Source organism: Ptychodera flava, chromosome 11, assembly GCF_041260155.1.
Source record: "Ptychodera flava strain L36383 chromosome 11, AS_Pfla_20210202, whole genome shotgun sequence".
Taxonomy (NCBI): Eukaryota; Metazoa; Hemichordata; class Enteropneusta; family Ptychoderidae; genus Ptychodera; species Ptychodera flava.
Window position 1 is genome coordinate 30110790 of NC_091938.1, and position 26851 is coordinate 30137640.

The following is a 26851-nucleotide window of genomic DNA, read 5'->3' on the forward strand; positions in this document are numbered from 1 at the left end:
ATAAGGCATTGTAATAAACGATGTCTGAAGATATATATAAGGAGAAAAACCTCAAAAGTATATTAATTCTGATTAGATGTCTGTATCTTATAGTAAACGACGGTCCTTTAGTAATATATTGGTACGGACGCCTGCTTTGAAAAACTAAGGAAATTATTGCTAACGACATAAACATTCAAAATGTGCATTGGACAACAAAAAACAGGTTATGTCGAGGTTAAATATTGGCATGATACAAAAAATTGAATTATTGAAGTATTTTGTAACTTTCGACAATGATCATTCATTCAGACGTTATAGTCGTTTTCAGAATGTCGCTCAAGCGCTGCGTTCAATGGCTCGCCCAGCTATGTAATTTTAATAAAGTGACAGTTCACAGTTCGCAGCAAGCGGGGTTTGGATAAGTATATTTTTAAGGAACGTCTATGGAAAGCCATGACTGACTTAAATGGTCTAATATCATGTTGTCCTGGGCATTCAATATGTTGTGCTGGGCATTCAATATGTTGTGCTGGGCATTCAATATATTGTGCTGGGCATTCAATATATTGTGCTGGACATTTAATATGTTGTGCTTGGCATTCAATATATTGTGCTGGGCATTCGATATGTTGTGCTGGGCATTCAATATATTGTGCTGGGCATTCAATATATTGTGCTGGGCATTTGATATGTTGTGCTGGACATTCAATATATTGTGCTGGGCATTCAATATGTTGTGCTGGGCATTCAATATATTGTGCTGGGCATTCAATATGTTGTGCTGGGTATTCAATATATTGTGCTGGGCATTCAATATGTTGTGCTGGGCATTCAATATTGTGCTGGGCATTTGATATGTTGTGCTTGGCATTCAATATATTGTGCTGGGCATTCGATATGTTGTGCTTGGCATTCAATATATTGTGCTGGGCATTCAATATGTTGTGCTGGGCATTCAATATATTGTGCTGGGCATTTGATATGTTGTGCTTGGCATTCAATATATTGTGCTTGGCATTCGATATATTGTCCTTGGCATTCGATATGTTGTGCTGGGCATTTGATATGTTGTGCTTGGCATTCAATATGTTATGCTGGGCATTCGATATGTTGTGCTGGATATTTGATATGTAGTGCTGGGCATTCAATATATTGAATACCCAGCACAATATATTGAATGCCCAGCACAATATATCAAATGCCCAGCACAACATATTGAACGCCCAGCACATCCCGGTACAATATATTGAATAACCAGGACAATATGATATTAGACAATATAAGTCAGTCATGGCTTTCCATAAACGTCTCTTCGTCACATAAGTTGATGAAATCGCTTGCACACGATCAATGAGCCGCCTGCGGTTGCCTGAGCTAAAATTCCTGAGGTAACCTGAAATTCCTTTAAAAATGAGTACTTCACTAATCTGCAAAAAAACTATTGAAGCTGTACGTGACGTACGATGACGCAATAACAAGAATTAAGGGATTGCAATTGCAGCGACCATGTCGTCAAAAATTTAAAGCTTGTCGTACTGTACTGTACTGTACTGACGTATGCGTATCAGTGTGCCGCTTGCGGCCACTTTCGGCGGCCCGTTGTGCAAGCTATTAAACTATGCAACTCACCCATGCCGACCACGTAAGTTTATAAGTTCTTGCCATACACGAACAACATCTATGTACCGGCTTTGATTCCGATGCCATAAGAAGTTTTGAGACATTTATTAAAGACAGAGATAGACGGACAAACAAAAAGAAATACACAGACAGACTGACAGACAGATAGATAGATTTTAGTATTACAATAGCTCAAGTGACTGAACACACGTAGCTTGCCCAAGTCCTCTATACCCGACAACTAATAATATAATGCATCTTCCGTTGCCATGCAAATGAGCAAAATTTAGAGGAACTTAAACTTGAAAATTACTTTTTGCTTAATTAAGCAACCCACATCCTCCTAATCCTTTTCAGATTTAGCTTGTACCTGAAGATAATGTGTTTAAAATTACGCGACATTTGATATATAGCTCTCACAGATATCAGAGACACTGAAAAAATTCAGTCTCACACAGACACTCGTACATACCTTCTGACACACTAACACAAGCCAACTGCCAACATAGGTCCCCTGATACGGGAGGACATAGGCCAAAAACAGGTGATGCAGTATCTGAATAACAAAATTACTTTCCAATCGAAAAGTTTAATTACAATAACAAGTCATACATCACTATGCAGCCGAACCTTATTCGTAGAAGAATCGACCATTGCCGCCATCAGATTCGTATTTTGCATAGTTTGAAAACCTACAGCTAGCGTCGGTAACATAAATTCGGTCCCTCTGATTGCACTTCTGTTGGGAGCGATTTGTTACTGTTATAAGTATGCCCATGGACCCCAAGCACCGCCATGTCTTGAGGGATCAGCTTCTATTTCATTTTCAGGATAATATGGGGGCACCGCGCCGTTATTGTAATCGGCCAGCTTTTCCAACATGCGATGTACAATGCCAGGCAAACGTTCCGCTAAATCAGTCTGTTCTGTCGGGTCAGATTTGATGTTGTACAAGGAAACCATCTTGCCCAGTGAGGTGGAGCCTCTTTCGCTTTGCAGGTCTGGAACCTCCGATGGCGAGCTCCAATAGGCGTGATCTAAAAGGACGGTAACATAAATACGTTATATTTTACCGGACTAGTGGCAAACAAATAAATATCTAATCTTAAACTTGTAGTTATATATTAAATTACTACAAAGTGCCATTGTGTCATCAAAGGCGGCGCCGTGGACAGATGAGTGTACGTTTGCTTCTAGAAAGCAGTAAGGGGGCCTTCAGTAATTACAGGGGGCTGGGGAATTCCGTGCGCACCTGTACTTTAAAATGTGACCCCCTTACCTCTTGTCTTAAATATAAACCTCCCCCTTGTCCGACATTCTAAAACTTGACCCTCCCCTAATCACTGCATTATTCTCCCAAGGAATAACTGAACCAGTATCAGCTAATTTACATTGAAAAAGGTTGATTTACTATACATGGTAGTCTATGAGGAAACTATGAATAATTTCTTTTCCAATACAAAACTAGATAAATCTGCGTATTCATGTATGCTTGATTATTGATATTAATGTACGTGATTAGATTAGGGTGGTTACAATTGGATGTTTATGCAAGAAATTAGATTTTGGAATTTCACCGAAATGTTGATTCACTATACATGGTGGTCTATGAGGAAACTATGAATAATTTTTTCAAATACAAAACTAGATAAATCTGTGTATTCATGTATGCTTGATTATTGATTGTTATTGATTATTAAGTGTCTATAAATGCATAGATATTGTTAGTTTTATGTTTTATAGTTCTGTCATAGACTACAATGTACAGTGAATCAACATTTCGGTGAAAGTATTGGTATTAATGTATTTGATTAGATTAGGATGGTTACAATTGGATGTTTATGCAAGAAATTAGATTTTGGAATTTCACTGAAATGTTGATTCACTGTACATGGTAGTCTATGACAGAACTATAAAACATAAAACTAACAATGTCTATGCATTTATAGACGCTTAATAATTGATATACACTTGCAATCTGTCCCATATGTTCTTGTTTCTTGTCTTTCATCAGTTTTTAACTGTTCAAGGTGTTTAAAATTGGATACCACAGCATTTTATTTAATTGCTTGTGAATCTTGTCGATATTGTTATGTATTTAGAAGAATCAATGAATTTTGTTACTGATTTTCTATTGAGGAAATATCACACGGACAATCAAAGGTTTGGCCGTAAAATCAGCTTATGTTAAAGGTGACCCTCCCCCTCCCCTGAGATAGGTTTATAAAAAATGACATTCCCCCTCGGACAGTTTTCTAAAAAGTGACCCCCGCCCCACCTTCCCCTGGCCTACCCCAGCCAGTACTTACTGCAGGCTTCCTAAGCGAAGGACATCAATTTCTGTAATCTCTGACGATCGAATTACACTTTCTTGAACAGTGAGAAGTATCCTTGGTTGATTGCAGTGAGGCTCACTGTGTACGAAGACAACCAAAAGCTTTATTTCAAAACATTCTGTAAAATTTGGTCTATTTACCTTGGTGGCCGGTCAGTAATTTCCACGAACCGACAATAAGACCAGCATTCAGATGAACATCGAATTTTGTACTCTGCCAGTGGCTATCGTTCTTACATTTCTCACACTCTATCATCGGGTCTATGTTAATGAGGATTTCCTTTCGTGGAGATGGATTTTGATGCCTGTAAAGTCAAGGATGTTCTCGGTAAAGATCCAATAGATTTGACTTGTGTACATTCAAAACAAAATAAATTGACTGAGAGGAATTGGCATTTAGAAAACGTTACCCACCTAATTGTATCCCATTGGTTATATCCATCTAAAGGTTTAGTACCATCGAGGTTACCCTAGCGAGGTGAACTAATGTGGGGAACCAGTCACTGACGTGTATTAACTCCCTGTTTGTGGATCCATGTAGGTTAGGTGGTAGTAAAGGACTGGAAATAAAACCAGCAACTTTAATTCCTCCTTCATAGTACGCCTTTTTGCCTCCTCTCAATGGCCAGTTGCTGCCACCGCGGCTAGTTGCCCCGCCATTATCTGTCATTAGTCAAGAAATGGGAAGGGAGATTACTATAAACGACCTTGGTACAGCAACAATGCCAGGCAAAATTGTCGTGTAAAACCCGCTAAATATAAAACCATTTAAAAGAACATAAACATTTGCCTATTTGACGATGTCATACCTGAGGAGAATATTACTATAGTATTGTCCCACAGCCCTGTTTCTCTCAGTGTCGATGTGACATTTCCAACAGCTTCGTCCATCATGGTTGCAAGAGTAAGAACTAGACGCCTATCATAGTCCTCTACATCCTCATACATCTCTTCGTATTTGTTTGGAGCTTCTAAAGGAACGTGGACGGCTCCGAAGGACAAATACAGGAATAGAGGCTGCAGAAAACATGTTAGGTATCAGGTGTTACTTCAGTGTATGAACAAGATGAAAAGAAATTAAAATATTATTAGGAAAGCGAATGTATAATTATCCCCTAATCAACGCTACCCTCCAGCACCTTCCTCGTTCAATATCTTAACACTATGTATATTAACTGAAGCAGTTGCCAAATATTAAAAAAGCTGGTCATGAACGTTAATAATATCCATAAGAACAATGCTATGAAAATGGTAATTATTCTGATGATGATGATGATGAGGAGGAGGAGGAGGAGGAGGAGGAAGAAGAGGAGGAATAGGGGAGCGAGAGAGAAAGATAGAAAAGAGGACGATGATGATGACAATAATTATTATTATTATTATTATTATTATTATTACAAGTTTAGGGGCTATAAGTATTATATAGAAATCTAATGACAATTCATTGAAGCTGTGGGAATTCTGAAAAAAGGAAAAAGGTGTTGTTTATTTTAATTTTGTCAATAGGGGTGACTTCTAATTGTCGTACGTATATTCTCTCCGCCCAGTTAGATAGGTGTTCTTTTGACATCACTACCCTTATGAATATTCATATACTTGCAAAAACCAACAGTCGTTGTCTCTGGCAGCGCGTGCTCACAGCTGCTGAGCTGCACAGCGTAGCCTTTGATCGCAGGCCCATCGTAGCAGTCGTGGGCGCCCACAAACAAGGCACAGCGACTGTGGAGAGTCTATGCCAGTGGAATGTTAAATGTATCTTCAGCGTGGCATTTGTAGTTGTGGCGAAAACCATAAACCCTCTCCCTGTGCTGACGTTGTTGGGTTTTATTTTGTTCATGTGCATTTACTGTAAGCGATCGAGGAAGTTTTGGGATGGAAAAAGCATGAGTTTTTCCGCGAAATCTGTGCTGCAAATATAACTTCACGCATGCGCACTCGTTTGCCAGTGTCAGTGTAGTCTGCCAATATGAGCATGCGCGTGAATGTGTCGTCTGTACACTACGTCTCGTGCTATAATCTTGTCGTTGAGCTTTGCATGTTGACAGAAACTGGAATTACTGCAGAGAATACTTTTCAGGAGATCACAAGTGAGTCCCTAAGGTAACAAGTAGGACGTTTAGGAAATCATTTCAGAAAGTGGCACGCCGCCTGTGGCCATTTTGTGGAGTATAAGCTTATACGAACCTGGACTGGAGCGACGCCATACGGTATTTCTACTGTAAATATTGCCAGATAATATGCGATGGAATTTTGCGTTTCACGTCGTTCAATCATTCAGATGGAAATGCCGGCCTTCTCCAAACTTTGAAAAAATTAGGGTGACAGACTTTGGCTAACTCTTGTATAACAATGACGTAATTTAATGAGAAGACCTTTGTATTCGAGCTCGGCAACATGTTTTGATTTGAGAACTCTGATCATGACGGATTCACTGAAACAGTGAGTATTCAACAACTTTTCCTATGTCCATGTAGCACTTGTGCAAAAAATAAGCGAATCAATAAATGCGTTTTTCACCAAGCTGAAAGGTTGAAAGATGCGTCCGTCACTTTGGGACGAGCTAGATAAATGCAGTCAAACCCAGCTGGGCGTAGAAATTTGCCAAATTATGACTTTGTTCTAGAGACAACCGGCCGTGCGGTGGAACTTTGCAACAAAGTTTCCATATCTGAACTGACGTACTTGAATGACAGGCACAGGAAACGATGGCCAATAAAAATGCATTCTCGTTGCATTTTGATAATAATGTATCAATCACAATGACACGGAAATTATGCCTCCTCCCAACAGAAGGGCCAAGGTCTATTTTTAGCCCTGCTACAGTATATCTCAGTGCTGAAAATGCCATATTGTTGTCATGTTGTCCTGGCGACTTTTAAAATTTGCATACAACTGTGAGAGTGAAACGGGTTGTTTATAGGCCACAAAACTTTTGAGTCCCACTGTCATCCATTACACCTGTTTCCTTGGGCATTAAAGGTGTGCAAGTATACACATCAAAAGACTAGAAAATTCACTTCATGGGCAGAACCTTGTAAAATAGCCCTTTCTTGTCTGGTTAACGAAAAAAGATACCCCTGATCTAAAATATGCATGGGCTACCAGCCAGTGTCACCGGCCTACCACATTCAGAACATGGTTGCCCAAGTGGACTACCACGGAAAAAAAAGTTTATTTCGAGCCCTGGGCAATATTAAACATGAAACATTTAACTTGTAATATTTCCCCTTGTCTTGGCCTGCTGGGTTTAAAAAAATGTTTAAAGGTATACAGGGACCATGTTCAAATTTAGCCATTGCTACCATGGAAAGGGGAGATCTAGCTAATCATCAGAATCATAGAGTTTATGGGGTCACGCCAGGTCACACAAAAAATAATGCACCACTACATGGCCATAATTTTACTTTAGTTAAACAATCAGAAATAATTTGTCTTCATTATTCTTCCTAGAATGAGGCAAAGAAATCAAAATAAATTATTACAAAATGAACATTATTATACGTCGTTAATTATAAATCCATAAAATAAATAAGTACCAGTGAATTATGTTTTCAATAAAACAAAAAAAACTGTTACTGCTTCTGATAAATAATGGTACATTGGATGATAAGGGGAATTGGGTTCATAAAATTAATTTGAGATACAAGTAGAATTAATTTTAGCACATAAAATTAATTTGAAGGCATAAAATTAATTCAATGAATGCATAATAAGTTGGTACTATACTCTATAACACTTATTCGGGATGACTACATGAAACAAAATTAAAAATGCTTGAAAAATTTTTTCTGGTCAAAATAAAATTAATTCAAACACACTAAAATAAACGGAAAACAATTTTGACAAGAATGGCCTCAATGTTCATTATCTTTATTATTCTTCCTAGAATGAAGGCAAAGAAATTACAATTATTATATTATTATATAGAACAAACGTTAAAAGTTGTTACTTAGAAATTCATATAATAAATAAAAAACAGTGAATTATGTTTTAACATAGACCCACTCAACGGTCTATTGTTTTAAATAAAAAAGTTGTGGTTCCCAAATAGGTTTCCATGGCAACATAAAACAAAAATGAACATTGAGTTAATGCTGTGATAAATACACTTAGGAGAGCATTTGCATAGTTACTAGGATTACTTTTAATGGAATTTTGGGAAAAAAATGAAATTTTAAAACGCAAATAGGTTACTATGGAAACACAGGAGAGGTAAAAATGGATATCATATTTTGTCTTTCTAACCTAAAATAACCCTTTGGTATAATATTTCTGTTGATTTAATGGATTTTTACACTGATATTAGGTCTTTCTAATCCAAAATATCCCTTTGATATAACACATTCTGTTGATTACTGGATTTTAGGTGGAATCTTTGAAACACCGGTAATTTTTACTCATGAATGGTTGCCATGGAAACATCTCACATTAAAATGAGTGTGATTTTTTTTGGTGTGCTAACCAGAAAAACCCTTATTATCAATTTTTTACATCAATCAATAGTTCTTTAATAGGAATTAGGGAAACAGTAAATTTTCAATCCCACTTCGAGACATTAAAATAAGTCTGTTTTTTGTGTTGTCTGACTTGAACTCCCCACTAGATAATTTTCATAACAATCAAAGTAACTTTTCATGGGATATTAGAAAAACTGGAATTTTCAACCCCTAAAATGGTTACCATGGAAACATGGGGCAGTGAAATCGATATCATATTTGGTCTTTTCGACCCAAAATACCCTTATGGTGAAGTTTTCATGGAAATTGAACCTATTATTATTTGCGTTATTATTTCTATATAATACTTATATTAATTATTATTATTATTATTATATTATTTATTATTATTATATTATTATCATTACAAGTTTAGGGGCTATAAGTATTATATAGAAATCTAATAACAGTTCATTGAAGTTGTGGATATTCTGAAAAAGAGGTGTTGTTTATTTTAATTTTGTCAATAGGGGTGACTTCTAATTGTCGTTCCTTTTGACATCACTACCCTTATGAAACGATGGCCAATAAAAACGCATTCTCGTTGCAGTTTGATAATAATGTATCAATTACAATGACACAGAAATTATGCCTCCTCCCGGCAGAAGGGCCATGGCCAATTTTTAGCCCTGCTACAGTATGTCTCAGTGCTGAAAAGGCCATGTTGCTGTCAGGTTGTCATGGCGACTTTTAAAATTTGCATACAACTCTGAGAGTGAAACGGGTTGTTAATGGTTCACAAAACTTTGAGTCCCACTGTCGTCCATTATACCTGTTTCCTTGGGTATTAAAGGTGTGCAAGTATACACATCAAAAGACTAGAAAATTTACTTCATGGGCAGAATCTCGTAAAATAGCCTTTTCTTGTCTGGTTAACGAAAACAGATAACCCTGATCTAAAATATGCATGGTTTTAAATAAAAAAAACTGTGGTTACCTAAATGGTTACCATGGCAACATTAAACAAAAAGGAACATGGAGTTCATGCTGTGATAAATACATTTAGGAGAGCATTTGCATAGTAACTGGGATTACTTTCAATGGAATTTGGAAAAACTTTGAAATTTTAAAATGCAAATAGGTTACTATGGAAAACACAGGGCAGAAAAAAAGGATATCAAGTTTTGTCTTTCTAACCCGAAATAACCCTTTGGTATAATATTTCTGTTGATAACTGGATTTTTACACTGGATATTTGGTCTTTCTAACGCAAAATATCCCTTTGATATAACATTATTCTGTTGGTTACTTGATTTTAGGTGGAATCTTTGAAAAACTGGTAATTTTTACTCCTGAATGGTTAGCATGGAAACATCTCAAATTAAAATGAGTGTGATTTTTTTGTGTGCTAACAAGAAAAACCCTTATTATCAATTGTTTTTACATCAATCAATATTTCTTTAATAGGAATTAGGGAAAAAAGTAACATTTTCAATCCCAAAATAGTTACCATGACAACTCGAAACATTTTAAGATAAGTCTGGTTTATATGTTCTCTGACCCGAACTCCCCCACTAGGTAATTTTCATATCAATCAAAGTAACTTTTCATGGGATATTAGAAAAACTGAAATTTTCAACCCCTAAAATGGTTACCATGGAGTGAAATCGATATCATATTTGGTCTTTCCGACCCAAAATACCCTTATGGTGAAATTTTCACAGAAATTGAACCTATTATTATTCGCGTTATTATTTCTATATAATACTTATATTAATTATTACAAGTTTAGGGGCTGTAAGTATTATATAGAAACCTAAAAACAGTTCATTGAAGCTGTGGGAATTCTAAAAAAGAGGTGTTCAAATGCAGGCCCATCGTGGCAGTCATGGGCGCGCATAAAACAAGGCACAGCGACTGTGAGAGGCTATGCCAGTGTATTTGCTGCAAATATACCTTCACGCATGTGCACTCGTTTGCCAGTGTAGTCTGCCAATATGAGCATGCGCAATTGAGTTTACCAGCGTGTGAATGTGTAGTCTGTACACTACGTCTCGTGCTATAATCTTGTCGTTGAGCTTTGCATGTTGACAGAAACTGGAATTACTGCAGAGAATACTTTTCAGGAGATCACAAGTGAGTCCCTAAGGGACGATTCAGAATTTACTTCCAGGGGGAGGGTGGAGGATTTTCTATTTTCTGGGTGATTTTTTTCCACGGCCCCCCCTAGTAAATTATAGAAAAAATCTATGGCCCCCCCTCATCTTTCCTGTTTTTTTTCCATGCCCCCCCCCTAATATACGGTATACATGCATGCTTATACATTATAGACATATCCAGTCTAACAAGTTGCAGGAACTGTAGTGGACATATAATCGATGATATAACAAATCATTTCAGGGTTATGTGACTATAAAAAGAATGATTTGCAGGGACTGCAAGTGGCACACTTTTGGAAAGGGTAGCAATAAACATATCTGGTTGTAAATTTCTGAAGAAAAGTTAATTACTAAATATGAATACTTTTTTCGTTATGTCTCACTGATAAATATGATGCACACAAAGACAAGCAAAGATGTCAGTTAGAAATAGTGAACAGAAAATCAGAGGAGCAGATAATTGGCAAAGTGATATATATCTTGAAGTTTAATGGTACATCATTTGCAGATATCCAGATATTTCTGGAAAGTGAGATGTACATGTACATGCACACGTTCAGCATACATTTTCATTTGATGATGCTGAATATTTGCAGACTCACGGTGAAAGTTTTAAACATTAGGAATTAAAATTGGTGAAAGCCAACTTATTTTTAATTTTCTCTTTTTTTCTAATTTGGTTGTCATAAGACCAAGTAGCTGCCACTGAAAGCAACAATTGCTGAGGAATATTTTAGAACATTTCTTGAACAAAACACCTTATCCAAAACATGAATTCACATGTTATTCTGCTCATTCCATTCACAATCCAATGTTCATATTAAAATGCAGATTACCCTGTGTAAGTCAAAGTTCACATTTTGTCAGCAGTATTTTTCAAAATTGACAGAGCATTCATATTTCAAATATTTTTAACAAACTTTAATTTTAAAATAGTCTTGATGCACATGTTTTCAGATGACACGAAACAATACATGTTAATTTGTTTTTTTGCCTTTTCTGCCAGCCGCCACTGTGAAATCTTTGATTATACATATCAGAATGAATGGGACACAAAAGTATTAGCATCAATACACAATGTGTAAGCCTATCCAGATTTCTCCTAGCCTCATACACATTGAGATCACTTCTTGGACTACAGCAAATTTCTTGTGTACACAATATTTCAACAATCCGACACCATAGCATTGATGCAGTGCCACATAATCTTCTGGATGCCCATACAGCATTATTGGAAAATCAACCCTTTTGTAAATTTATCACCAATATATTTTGACAGTAATACATAATATTTTTATTTTAAACATTAAAAAACTATTCGCTGAAAAGTTAACTTGAAGATGAGACGGCCATAAATTTATTTTCAAAAAAGTTTATAGTAGATGTAAGCACTGTAAAAAGTTATGTAAAACATTTAAAAAATTTAGAAAGGGTAAAATTGATGAGAATGAAACATAGAAAAAAGGAGCAGAAAAGAAGAGAGGATAAAAAATACGAGGACTATGACTGGTTAAAGTTGCTCTTGAGTGGGAACCTTCAAAATTTAAACGTAAAAGAATTAAAAAAATACCTTGATAAACATAAATTACCACAACAAAAAAAATTGAAAGCTGAAAAAGTTCAAATTATAACCGCACATATACCGTACATGCACAACCTTCATTCAATTTAAGAAAACTGTCAGGGAAAGATATTGTAACAACTTATGTCACAGATGAGTCAGAGTCAGATAGCAGTGACTCTGAATTGGAAACCTCTGTCATTGGAGTCATTGAGAGTGATGATGATGGTGTTGGTTCTGAATATGATAGTGACTCAGAAACTGACACTGACAAAATCCCAGAGAACCAACGTGACCATGTTACTTTAAGAAGTGGCAGAGTAGCAAGTCGTTTTGTTTGAATTAAGGTGGAGCTGCATGTTGCCAATACAGTTTTTTTCAAAGCAATATTTCTCATCAAAGATGACAAGGAAACCCCCTCATACCATATACTTTCAAAAAGCAGAGACTCTAAAGTTTAGTATGGTAGCAGTAGTTACTCAAAGGATGAAGTGGGTGTATATTTGGGGTAAAAACAATTTTGGTATTAATGATAAAAATGAATTTAAGTAAAAAACTAGACAGTATTTTCTGAAATGTAATATTTCACTTGAAAGGAGAGTATATGTAGAAAAAAACAACTATTTTATTTGGCATTATCCATCCTCATTTTAAAATTGTAGGGGTTTAAAGACTGACACACTAATAATTGATTAAAATCATGATCAGCAAAATTAAGATGCCTCTTATTCAAAATGCCTCTTATTAAAAATGTAAGAGCTTTATTGCCAAACAAAACCAATTGATAGTCGTTGTGTTATATAGCATGTAAAAAACATAATGTGAAATTTCAGAAAATTTGACCCAGCCGGAGTGGAGTTAAATTCTTTGGAAATTTTGAAATTGGGAGGCAAAAGAAGCCAAGAAATCGGGTGATTTGCATAAATTAACACTTCTTTTTCATACAACTTTCAACTGCTTTACAAGCTACAAGGTAAACCCAACCTTAAAAAGACATTTGCTGTAATTTTTAGCATTTGTTCAATGTTCATCTCTGTGCATCAGCATTTGTTTGATATTCTATCACTACATAGAACACCCAATGCTGTATTTAGCAACATACCAGTGTGAACATAAATGACCATTGTTATTGTTGATATATGAATTCTAGCCTGGACTTGATTCGAGATCTCTTTTCAACAAAAACAACCCTGACTGTTCACTGTATGGTTTGTGTTGACATGCTAAATACTGGACATTTCATGACGCTTCAGGGAGGAGAACAAGATACTGCAGTAGATGCATAAAACAAAACCACTGTGAATATTACCGAATTTGGCAGCTAAAGGAGTTTAACTAAACATGTGAGTTTATCTGTCACCCAGGTAGCGTCTATGGTTCTCTTTTGTAGAGATCAGAAATTCTGGGCAAATATTGAATTGATGTTTTTTTTCCTTGGCCCCCCCTAAAAGATTGTGGTATTTTTGTCTGGCCCCCCTAAATTTTCTTGGGAAAAATGGTTGGCCCCCCCTGAAAATCCTCCAACCCCCCCCCCCCTGGAAGTAAATTCTGAATCGTCCCTAAGGTAACAAGTAGGACGTTTAGGAAATCCTTTCAGAAAGTTCACGCCGCCTGTGGCCATTTTGTGGAGTATAAGCTTATACTTACCTGGAGCGACGGTATTTCTACTGTTGCCAGATAATATGCGATGGAATTTTGCGTTTCACGTCGTTCAATCATTCAGATGGAAATGCCGGCCTTCTCCAAACTTTGAAAAAAATCAGGGTGACAGACTTTGGAATGCTAACTCTTGTATAACAATGACGTTGAAGACTTTTGTATTCGAGCTCGGCAACATTTTTTGATTTGAGAACTCTCATCATCATGGCGGATTCACTGAAACAGTGAGTATTCAACAACTTTTTCCTATGTCCATGTAGCACTTGTGCAAAAATAAGCGAGTCCACAGGCCTTTGGCGAATCAATAAATGCGTTTTTCACCAAGCTGAAAGGTTGAAAGATGCGTCCGTCACTTTGGGACGAGCTAGATAAATGCAGTCAAACCCAGCTGGGCATAGAAATTTGCCATAGTATGACTTTGTTCTGGAGACAACCGGCCGTGCGATGGAACTTTGCAACAAAGTTTCCATATCTGAACTGATGTACTTGAATGACAGGCACAGGAAACGATGGCCAATAAAAACGCATTCTCGTTGCATTTTGATAATAATGTATCAATCTAAATGACACGGAAATTATGCCTCCTCCCAACAGAAGGGCCATGGTCTATTTTTAGCCCTGCTACAGTATGTCTCAGTGCTGAAAAGGCCATATTGCTGTCATGTTGTCATGGCGACTTTTAAAATTTGCATACAACTCTGAGAGTGAAACGGGTTGTTTATAGGTCACAAAACTTTTGAGTCCCACTGTCGTCCATTACACCTGTTTCCTTGGGCATTAAAGGTGTGCAAGTATACACATCAAAAGACTAGAAAATTCACTTCATGGGCAGAACCTTGTAAAATAGCCCTTTCTTGTCTGGTTAACGAAAAAAGATACCCCTGATCTAAAATATGCATGGGCTACCAGCCAGTGTCACCGGGCTACCAACTTCAGAATATGGTTGCCCAAGTGGACTACTAGGGGAAAAAAGTTAATTTCGAGCCCTGGGCAATATTAAACATGAAACACTTAACATGTAATATGCCCCCTTGTCTTGGCCTGCTGGGTTTTAAAAAATGTTTAAAGGTATACAGGGATCATGTTAAAATTTAGCCATTCAAGTTGCTACCATGGAGAGGGGAGATCTAGCTAATCATCAGAATCATAGAGTTTATGGGATCAGGCCAGGTCACACAAAAAATAATGCACCACTACATTGCCATAATTTTACTTTAGTTAAACAATCAGCAATATATAATTTGCCTTCATTATTCTTCCTGGAATGAGGCAAAGAAATCAAAATAAATTATTATAAAATGAACATTATTATACGTCGTTAATTATAAATCCATAAATAAATAAGTACCAGTGAATTATGTTTTAAATAAGAAAAAATCTGTGCGCTACTGTTACTGCTTGTGATATATATAATGGTACGTTGGGTGATAAGAAGGATTGGGTTCGGATACTAGTAGAATTAATTTCAGGACATAAAATTAATTTGAAGGCATAAACTTAATTCGATAAATGCATAATAGTTAGTAATATACTATATAACACTTATTTGGGATGACTGCATGAAACATAATTAAAAATGCTTGAAAAATTATTTCTGGTCTATGTAAAATTAATTCTAACACACTAAAATTAACGGAAAACATAGTTTTGACCTAAATGGCTCCAATATACATTATCTTTATTATTCTTTCTAGAATGAAGGCAAAGAAATTACAATTATTATTATTATTATTCTAGAACAAATGTTAAAAGATGTTACTTACAAATCCATAAAATAAATAAAAAACAGTGAATTATGTTTTAACATAGACCCTCTCGAGGTTCTATGGTTTTAAATAAAAAAACTGTGTTACCGAAATGGTTACTATGGCAACATAAAACAAAAAGGAACATGGAGTTCATGCTGTTATAAATACTCTTAGGAGAGCATTTGCATTGTAACTGGGATTACTTTTAATGGACTTAGGAAAAAAATGAAATTTTAAAACGAAATTGTTTACTATGAAAACACAGGGCAGTAAAAGTGGATATCATATTTTGTTTTTCTAACCTGAAATAACCCTTTGGTAAAATAATTATGTTGATTACTGGATTTTTTACACTGGATATTTGGTCTTTCTAACCCAAAATATCCCTTTGATATAACACATTCTGTTGATTCCTGGATTTTAGATGGAATCTTTGAAAAACTGGTAATTTTTACTCCTGAATGGTTGCCATGGAAACATCTCACATTAAAATGAGTGTGATTTTTTTGGTGTGTTAACAAGAAAAACCCTTATTATCAGCTTTTACATCAATCAATACTTCTTTAATAGGAATTAGGGAAAAGTAACATTTTCAATCCAAGAATAGTTACCATGGCAACTCAAAACATTAAAATAAGTCTGGTTTTTGTGTTCTCTGATCCGAACTCCCCCGCTAGATAATTTTAATATCAATCAAATAACTTTTCATTGGATATAAGAAAAACTGAAATAGTCAACCCCTAAAAAGGTTACCATGGAAATATGGGGCAGTGAAATCGATATCATATTTGGTCTTTTCGACCCAAAATACCGTTATGGTAAAATTTTCATGGAAATTGAACCTATTATTATTCGCGTTATTATTTCTATATAATACTATACAAGTTAAGGGGCTATAAGTATTATATAGAAATCTAATAACAGTTCATTGAAGCTGTGGAAATTCTAAAAAAGAGGTGTTGTTTATTTTAATTTTGTCAATAGGGGTGACTTCTAATTGTCGTACGTGCAGCGCAGAATTATGCATCATACTGTACGGAGAGAGGAGGGGGATATCATTAAGCCAAGGGGTAATGCTTGTCGGAAAAGTGACACTAAGCAGTTTAAGCAATACCAGCAGGTATTGATGCAACGCGAATCGCGACACGATCCCAGGGTTTGGACCGGTTGGATTTCAGCCTGATCCGGATACTTTATGGAACTCCACACATCCGTTAATCAAAAAAAAAATACAAGTACCATAGCCGAATAAAATTAAAAATGAAAAATAAAAACATACCGCGTATTAATAGGTCTACCAGCTAGTATATATTCTCTCCGCCCAGTTAGATAGATGTTTCTTTTGACGTCACTACCCTTATGAATATTCATATACTTGCAAAAACCGAAGGTCGCTGTGTCTGGCAGCTCACATGCATAGCGAAGCGTGAAAGGCCCATCGTTGCGTGAGCGCGCGCGCACAAAACTAGGCACAGCGCTAGCGCGCGACTGTGGAGAGTCTATGCCAGTACAGCTGACAATATGAGCATGCGCAATTGCGTATACGTATATGCGCGTGAACGTGAAGTGAACGTGCAGTCTGGAACTTCTTTGTCTCGTGCGAGTTGTTGAGCTCTAAAATGTTGTGCAAGTTGACAGAAACTGGAATTACTGCAGAAAATACTTTTCAGGACAACACATGTGAGTCTCTAAGGTAACAAGTAGGACGTTTAGGAAATCCTTTCAGAAAGTTCATGCCGCCTGTAGCCATTTTGTGGAGTATAAGCTTATACCGTACCTGGAGCGTTTACAGTATTTCTACTGTACATATTGCCTGATAATATGCGATGGAATTTTGCGTTTCACGTCGTTCAATCATTCAGATGGAAACGCCGCCCTTCTCCAAACTTTGAAAAAAACAGGGTGACAGACTTTGAATGCTAACTCTTGTATAACAATGACGTAATTTAATGAGAAGACATTTGTATTCGAGCACGGCTACAGTTTTTGATTCGAGAACTCTCATCATGGACCGTGGTTATATTCAACAATCGAGAGGCTAGGGTGAGTCGAACTTTTTCCTATGTCCATGTAGCAGTTGTGCAAAAATAAGCGAATCCACAGGCCTTTGGCGAATCAATAAATGCGTTTTTCACCAAGCTGAAAGGTAGAAAGATTAATTATTTTGCCGCATGTCAATAGTTTGATATGACTATCGCCTTTTACAATAATACTGGCTATTCCATTGTGCTATAGGCCCCATGGTTGACACTCGTGTGTAGCGATTTTTATAGAAACTATTCCGTAGCTATTTACATTTCTTTATCGCTTTTTGCGGTTTTGCAGTTTCCTGTTTTTTGTTAGCAGATTAGCCGGCACACGCCAAAACGACTAGTCTTTGCGGTTTTCTATAAGTGAGTTGGCACACGCCAAAACGATTAGTCTATTGCGCTAGTATTTCTGGGCACGTTTAGTCTCACTGTTTACCTCCGGTTGGTTAGCAACCGCAGTTTAATTGACAGCCGATTCTTTATATTAGGGTAAATTGTTGCATTAAGTGTTTCCTACGACGTTCGCACAAGTGAGAAATAGGGCAAAATTCATTGAGAGTTGGTGTTAGTTTAATTTTCTTTACAACCAGGGCAGTATTAAACACGAAACATTTAACTTGTAATATTTCCCCCTTGTCTTGGCCTGCTGGGTTTAAAAAAAGTATTTAAAGGTATACAGGCACTATGTTCAAATTTAGCCGTTGCTACCATGGAAAGGGGAGATCTAGCTAATCATAGAGTTTATGGGGTCACGCCAGTCCACAAAAAAAATAATGCACCACTACATGGTCATAATTTTACTTTAGTTACAATCAAAAATAATTTTTCTTCATTATTCTTCCTGGAATGAGGCAAAGAAATCATAGTAAATGAATATTAATACGTCGTTAATTATGAATCCATAAAATAAATATGTACCAGTGAATAATGTTTTAATTTAAAAAAAACTGGGCGCTACTGTTACTGCTTGTGATAAATAATGGTACATTGGGTGCTAAGGGGAATTGGCTTCATAAAATTAATTTGAGATACTAGTAGAATTAATTTTAGCACGTAAAATTAATTTGAAGGCATAAAACTTATTTCAATGAATGCATAATAAGTTAGTACTATATTGTATAACACTTACTTGGGTTGACTGCATGAAACAAAATTAAAAATGCTTGAAAAATTATTTCTGGTCTATATAAAATTAATTCTAACACACTAAAATTAACGAAAAGCATAATTTTGACCAGAATGGCCCCAGTATACATTATCTTTATTATTCTTCCTAGCTGAAGGCAAAGAAATTACAATTATTATTATAGAACAAATGTTAAAAGTTGTTACTTAGAAATCAATGAAATAAATAAAAAAACAGTGAATTATGGTTTAAATTAAAAAATTGTTACCATGGCAACATAAAACAAAAATGAACATGGAGTTCATGCTTTGATAAATACACTTAGGAGAGCATTTGCATAGTAACTGGGATAACATTTAATGGAATTTGGAAAAAAAATTGAAATTTTAAAACATAAATAGGTTACTATGGAAACATAGGGCAGTAAAATTGGATATCATATTATATCTTTCTAACCCAAAATAACCGTTTGTTATAATATTTCTTTTGATTACTGTTTTTACACTGGATATTCAGTCTTTCTAACCCAAAATATCCCTTTGATATAACACTTTCTGTTGATTACTGGATTTTAGGTGGAATCTTTGAAAAACTGGTAATTTTTACTCCTGAATGGTTGCCATGGAAACATCTCACCTTTAAATCGTGTGATTTTTTTTGGTGTGCTAATCAGAAAAACCCTCATGATCAATTTTTTTACATCAATAGTTATTTAGTAGGAATTAGGCAAAAAGTCACATTTTCAATCCCAAAATTGTTACCATGGCAACTTGAAACATTAAAATTAGTCTGGCTTTTTGTTCTCTTACCAAAACTCCCCAAGTAAATAATTTTCATATCAATCAAAGTAATTTTCTATGAGATATTAGAAAAACTGAAATTTTCAACCCCTAAAATGGTTACCATTGAAACGTGGGGCAGTGAAATCGATATCATATTTGGTCTTTTCGACCCAAAATACCCCTATGGTGAAATTTTCACGGAAATTGAACCTATTATTATTCGCGTTATTATTTCTATATAATACTTATATTAATTATAATTTGGGGTTTTTGTTTTTATATCAAAAGTATCTGTTCATCGAAATTTCATCCCAAAGCAATATACACACAGGCAATTTAAATTCAAAGCACGATGGCCATATAATTTGATGAGTTCTTTATGGCATATGCAACGATGTCCAGAACGTTTTGTGTCTGCTTGGTCTCCCTTAATCCGACTATCAAAAACTCATTATCATAGCAACAGCCGCAATAAATTGTTTTTAGCTTAATTTTTTATTCAATTTCTAAGACAGTAGATAGGTCAATCCTTATTTATTATTTATTGTTTGCCCTATTATACCGCTAAAGCAATACTGCCGACTTATTGCCGTAATTGTCACTATTATAACAGTCATTTGTTAATGAACAAGAGTTGCTTAATATCACAGATAAACAGGTCTCTTTCTTGCTGAACACAACCAGCGATATTGTGCTCAAAGTATTTCAGGGACAGCTTGCTATGAGAAATCGTCATGTCGACCTTGTCCGTATTTATGCTTGGAAAAATGTCCATGCTTGATATCTACGATAGCATGGAATTTCAAGTGAAAGATCACAAAGTCAGAAGCATTTATTTTTAAGAAATCATAAGATTTTATATTCTTTTTTACTCATGCCTCCTTCGTATTACTTTTTTGGTTTTATAGTCGGTTTTTAAAGTGTTTCTTAGTTACATGTAATATCTGATGTTGTGTTGTTTTGTGTGACGACAGCAAGACAACTTCCTAATGTACATGCATGTATATATGGCAATAAAGTTATCTATCTATCTATCTATCTATCTATCTATCTATCTATCTATCTATCTATCTATCTATCTATCTATCTGATGTCACTGTAGTCCAACTATTGGGCTGCGCATCCAGATGCGTGCGAGTTAAGTTGCATGAGACCTTAGTCATTCGCATATCTTTATGTCTGGATTTTTTCTGTGATTTTAATATTTACTTTATCCCATCTATCCTTTGGACATGTACCCACTGATTTTAGCAGAACAAACCATGCCAAACATTAACCTTCTAAACTGTTTTAAAATTTCACATACTCTAAAGCTTTTTTGCATTTTTTTCTTATGGTTCACTAATCTTATGCGGCATTTTAAAGTTGTTGGTTCAGTGGCCCTACGAGTACTTAGCTACAAAATCGAGAGTTATTAGCACTGAAAAAATCCAAATATGATTTTTATAAAAATAGTGACATAAAACTAATTGCCACTGCTCATTGTTAAATGTTGTCTTTTCGTTGCCAAAAAGAACAAGAATGATTCAAGGAACAGACCGATGACCTCCCCACTCATAAACCCTTGAACCCAGGTCCTCAGCAAAATCAACTTAGTGTAGAGGATTGTTTTGTTAAAAATAGATGCTATAGAAAGACACACTGATAAAATCAGCGGTATATTCACCAAATTTCATGCAAAGGCTTTCTAGAAACCAAAATAATGGCATGCTCGCTATTATTAACATTTATTCTTATTTTTGTTCACATGAGCAGTTTTCTAAATACTGTAATCTAAATCTCCATGCCTACACTTGTTTGCAGTGGCAATATATTACGCATGGTAATTTAATTTAATCAATAGAACGCTTCAAGCTAGAGGAAAGATTACTAGTGTTAATTACAATGATCGCCGCGTAAATAGTGAATAAAGTGAAAATCGAAGGAACAAAATTTACCTCGTCTGAATCATGGTTCCGAATTACTTTCTGAGCTTCGTTTGCAAACACTTTAGTTCTGTGTTGTCCTGTATACTTCGGGGCCACAAACTCCTCGTCATTTCTCCATAGATCTCTCCCAGTCAAACGTACCGAAGTACCGTTTGCAAAATGATGAAAACTGTCCTTCTCGTACGTATAGTAGTCGACTGCACAATTGTAAAATCCTTGAAGAAGAAACAAAGAAATTGAATTGAATACGACGGAAGTAAGCTTATTGGGATACTTCGGTAAAGTTAAATCTGGCAAAGTCTTTACTTCAGCTCATTTGTTTTCAGCCAATGATTCCAGACATGCGTGTTAATTGGTTTGTGTGCACGCGTCCCTGTGTATAACCCAGCTCTGTACAGTAATCATGACGAAATTTCAACAGGACACTGAGTTACAAACCAATGCCTTCCAGATGATGCAAATATAGCTCAGTAGTTTTGACCATTGTCAGCATATGTTAAGTGATGGTGCAATATATCTGACGTACGGTTTCTGATGAATGTTTTACATTTCTGTTTCTTGTGTACAGAACTTAATGTACTCACAACATCTTCATGCAGCGAAGACAGTGCCAAACTTCATGCAACTGTGCAGATAATGGATAAGAAACTGGTCATTTCGGGATTGTTTTCAACTTCATATTAGAAACGCTAAGAAACTAGTAGGCTACACTTATATACATTACAGCAATACTAATGTTTTCATCGAATGGTATCAAGCCATATCCAATGATCTTAACAAACATTCATTAAACTCGGATTAGACCCCTGGCACCAACGAAACTGGAAATTTACAAATTAACAAAATACGCAATTCTTTCATGAAACTCGGCTTACCAAAAAAAGTGTCGAAGCCCCTCTTGGTTGGCAGGCAGTCTTCTCTGTAATGTCCAAGATGCCATTTCCCAACCATATGAGTAGCATAACCAGCTTCTTTGAGTTTATCAGCGATGGTAACTTCATCAATTGGCAGACACGATGGCTGTGAGGGGAATATGACTTTATGCTGCATTCCAGTATGTATCTATGAGAATCAAGTTTACAAACACTCTAATCAAAATCCTGTGCGATGCACCGTGAAGGTTAAAGGCGAACATGAAAATGAAAATTTTCAACTATTAGCCATTATTTGTTATTATAAAATGAAAATGTAATATTTCAAAATTATAGGAAAGTGCATTTATGAATGTTATTATCCAGAAGAAAACCTTAATCTTACCGATATTCAAAATTTCAAAAGACCTACGTGCGTATAACAAGACATCACCTTTCATTAGTGTTAAACATGGTTTCCTAAAGATTTGTCTTCATTAAAACTCTTAGCAAAGGAACTTGACAGCTAATATTATGTATGTATGTATGTATGTATGTATGTATGTATGTATGTATGTATGTATGTATGTATGTGTGTGTGTGTGTGTGTGTGCGCGCGCGTTCGTGCGTGCGTGCGTGCGTATGTATGTATGTATGTATGTATGTATGTATGTATGTATGTATGTATGTATGTATGTATGTATGTATGTATGTATGTATGTATGTATGTATGTATGTATGTATGTATGTATGTATGTATGTATGTATGTATGTATGTATGTATGTATGTATGTATGTATGTATGTATGTATGTATGTATGTATGTATGCATGCATGCATGCATGTATGTATGTATGCATGTATGTGTATGCATTTTATTTCTGTAATTAATGGACACCTTTGTTTTCTTATCAAATGCAAAATTATAGTTAACATGAGTATGTAAATATATACATACATGTCTATTCAATGAGCCAATATCCTCATGCATCCGTCTAGGTATTTTCGTAATAATGTCATATTATGAAATAGAAAGTGGTTAAAAAGCAATTTATAACTATTAAAATTCCTATACTATTAGTCATTTTCAATTGCTTCCTTAGCTGAAGCAAAGTACGTCTAACAATTCGTAATTATACGGCAAATTTTCCATACCTGAATTAACGCTATTACATGGAGAAAGAGGTTTAGTTGCAAGTGATAAAATATGGAGTCTGTCTTCAAAGTTCATTATTAGCAGATCAGATTATAGTTTAATTACTTGGAATTTGAGAAATGTCCTCTGGCAAAGGGCATGCCATTAAAAGACAGTGTTGCAAAGGCAAATAGTTCTTTTACCGGTTCCATGATGCAGTGCGCGCCAGGGTATACAAAGCGTACGTTACGCATAGAACTTTTTAGCCGGGTACACGCAGGGTACGTTACTCTATGGCAGATTGCACCCTGACCTATATTTTCGTCGCTGATGGTTAGATTATACACGGGGCATTATTTGGTATTGCAAATTTGTGTCATTCTTCTATAACAATCCGTTGTACAAAACAAATCAGCATGTTTTCGCTGTTTCGAACTTATAACGGTGTTTGATAAAGTCGCTGCAATGCATTGTGGGATAACCGGGAAAGGTCTATAGGCATGCAGAGATGCGCAACATGCATAGTATTGCGTCATGTTTCTAAAGTAATAAGCAAACTTGAAATGCAGCCAAAAATGGAAATTTAATACCATACCTTTTGTGACATTACAAATATACCCGTCGAGCAATAATCGTGGACAGTCAAATAGTTCATTTTGCAGAATTGTTTTTTAATATATAGATGTACCATGATTTTAGGCGCTTTAAACAGGACGGACATTTGAAAAGCCAAAAGCATGCCCCTCGCTAGTACCCGCCGACTAGTTTCTTCTCCTCTTTCCTCCATCCATGATTTAGAGCTGACCTTTCTCACGATTTAGAAAGCTCCTATACTACCGTAGCTGCTCGCCGCCGTGTGATTTTGGTCTCCACGTCGGTAAAACGATCTATCGATTGCTAGTCACTGTCTCATCTGTTATATGGCCCTTTTTTCTACTGAGCAAAAAACCCGAATGTGTTCGGCGTGCTGATGATGAAACATTTGCCGCCATAGTTTCCCAGTTTTCTGATTGCAGCGTGCTTGTGAGCACCCTTTTCATCGCAAACATCTTTTTTGGTTGACCTGATGTCGTACTACTAATTTACACGAGGAAGACGATAGAACCCAAACATTGAAAGAGAATTTACAGCATTATGCAGTGTCGCCAATTACTCCTGGTTGGTTGTGAGAGTATTGAATTGAGGACTGACACAACATTTAAGACACTATTCTCAATATTTTTAAAGAATGATCCAGCCATTCCATGCATTATCTGTGAGATTGGAAAGTTGTTTCTCGTTATGAACTGTATCGTCGAGTTTAGTGCTGCTATGTCACATGACACAAAAAAATTCCATAAAACGGTCATCGCTATAAACACTGTGAAATATCTAGCCGTTAGAAAATGCACTTCGCATGCGCGAAATGAGAAAATTAAAATATGTAAAGTACCCTGCGTTGCCTAGCAGCGTGATAACGCTGATCTGTGCCAATTGATAAGGTCTTCATTTGTTGACAGTGGTGGGAAGGAAATACCTTTTTTTTACAAAATTATTCGCACTGTATATATGAAGATTTTCTGAAATGGCAATACGCCTGTTTTGTCTTCGTGGTTATTGTGACACAAAGACAAACAAAGCTAAAATTGCAATTCACTAAAACCCAAAATCCTATTTCAGTATAAGGTACTTATCGTTTTATATCCGATGTTCCTGCGCATGTTTTCTCTCTTTCTAATTTATCACTCTGTCGTTATCGGTATGCGTGGCGATACTGAGTTTGCACAGGCTGGTTCGTTGGATTTTTTTTCTAATCATGATTAATAACATGACGCTGACTGATTGCTTTCTCAAGCCAAATGTTACCTCTCCATATATTTGCCGGTGGGATTACGTCGGATGGTGACATAGGTAATAGAAAAACAAGATAATTGCTGGAAGGGTCCGGCTTACTTTGAATTCTTTCATTTAAGGTGCAAGTTAGATTCAAGGTAAATTCACCCTCTTAAATGAGATAAAACTTTCAGCTTTTATTTCTGTGACTTTTTCCGTAACGTTTTCTTGAACTTCCATGGTTGAAGGTCTATTTGCGACAACATTTTATATTTTGAATTACTTTTTGTTTTTATATACTTTCTTCTGCTACCACTAGAATTCTGTCAAAATGCGTACTCTTCAACTTCCTCTCAGTGTAAAAGTAATTAATTTGTTATCATCGACAAACGACTTTAGTCCTGACCAGAATTTAGTTGTTAACAGTATAGTAGTATGTTGTTCTCAATGAATGTGTTAACAATCCTTTTTACTTTGTACAGTAAGAAGAAGAATGAAATCGCTGTGTATTTTCATGCGATATTTTGAGACATCAACACTTAGCAATGATTTGTATTAAAAAGAAAAACGGTAGCGAAAGTTCCACCGCTTTGAGTACCTACCTGATAGCGACCAGACATCAACTGGCTTCTCGTAGGGGTACATATCGGTTGAACGTAGTAGTTTTCCAACTTAATTCCTTGATTTGCCAATTTATCTAAAACCGGCGTCTGGATCCGAGAGCCATGGTAACCAATATCATAGTAGCCGAGATCGTCAGCCAAGATGAACACAATGTGTGGTTGCCTGTCTTTGCAATAAACCGCCGGGAACTTTAGAAAACTGAGCACAACCAGAATTTTTACGTCCATCATGGCAACTAGTTCATTAAGCTGACTTTTGCGCCTGGTACTTATTTCACGTATGCTGCTGTGCGCATGTGCTATCAGCAAAGCCTGTATAGTAACAGGATAACGACTTAACGCAGATTCAAATTGTAACATATGGTGGATTGATTTCGGTAATTTGAATGTTTACCATTTGAAATAGCTAAGCATTCCATGTTTCGTTGTTTAAACTGTTGCAGTGCTATCGCTTAATTTAAAATCTGAAGCTATAGCGTTATAGATTTTGTCCTCATTCATTTCACAAATTGCACTATTTCGGAAATTACTTACTTTTTAGGCGACTAATAGTGGATATATGAATGTGTAGTCGACATAGACGTGACATCACGATATTGTAACAGGAAAAATATCCAATGTATTCGTGATGCCACTTAAATGCTTTACGCGAGACAATATCAAATGAGAGTCATCAGCCTTTGTTTCTCAAGAGAAGAAAACAAGTCCTTTAGCTCCTATGTTCAATCTTCAAATTCAAACTAGCCTAGTTGACTGTACGTCAACTGGTTACCTTACGATAGCCAGTATTGTTGTGTTCCAACGTTTTCTCACATGTAGTTATCACCTTTAATACTATTCTTTGTTACGACACAATAAGATACATATCATGGCTAGCAAATAATAGTATGAAGTATATAATGTTGTTGCTCCTGCAAGAAAATGAATGGGTATTACTGAGTATGTGGAAATAAAATGGATAGTGTAAAGCAAAGACTAAAAAAGTAGTTCAACATGAAATTACCGTGTTAGGGAGTTTTGCACGATATTAATTTCAAAGCTTACGCTCTGTTTTCATTAAATGA

General features: G+C 35.9%; 1 pseudogene; it reads right to left on the reverse strand.

Moving 5' to 3' along the window:
* Window positions 1-1239: 1239 nt before the first annotated feature.
* On the reverse strand, window positions 1240-26566 carry LOC139144050 (arylsulfatase B-like; annotated as a pseudogene).
* Between the last annotated feature and the right edge of the window lie 285 nt (window positions 26567-26851).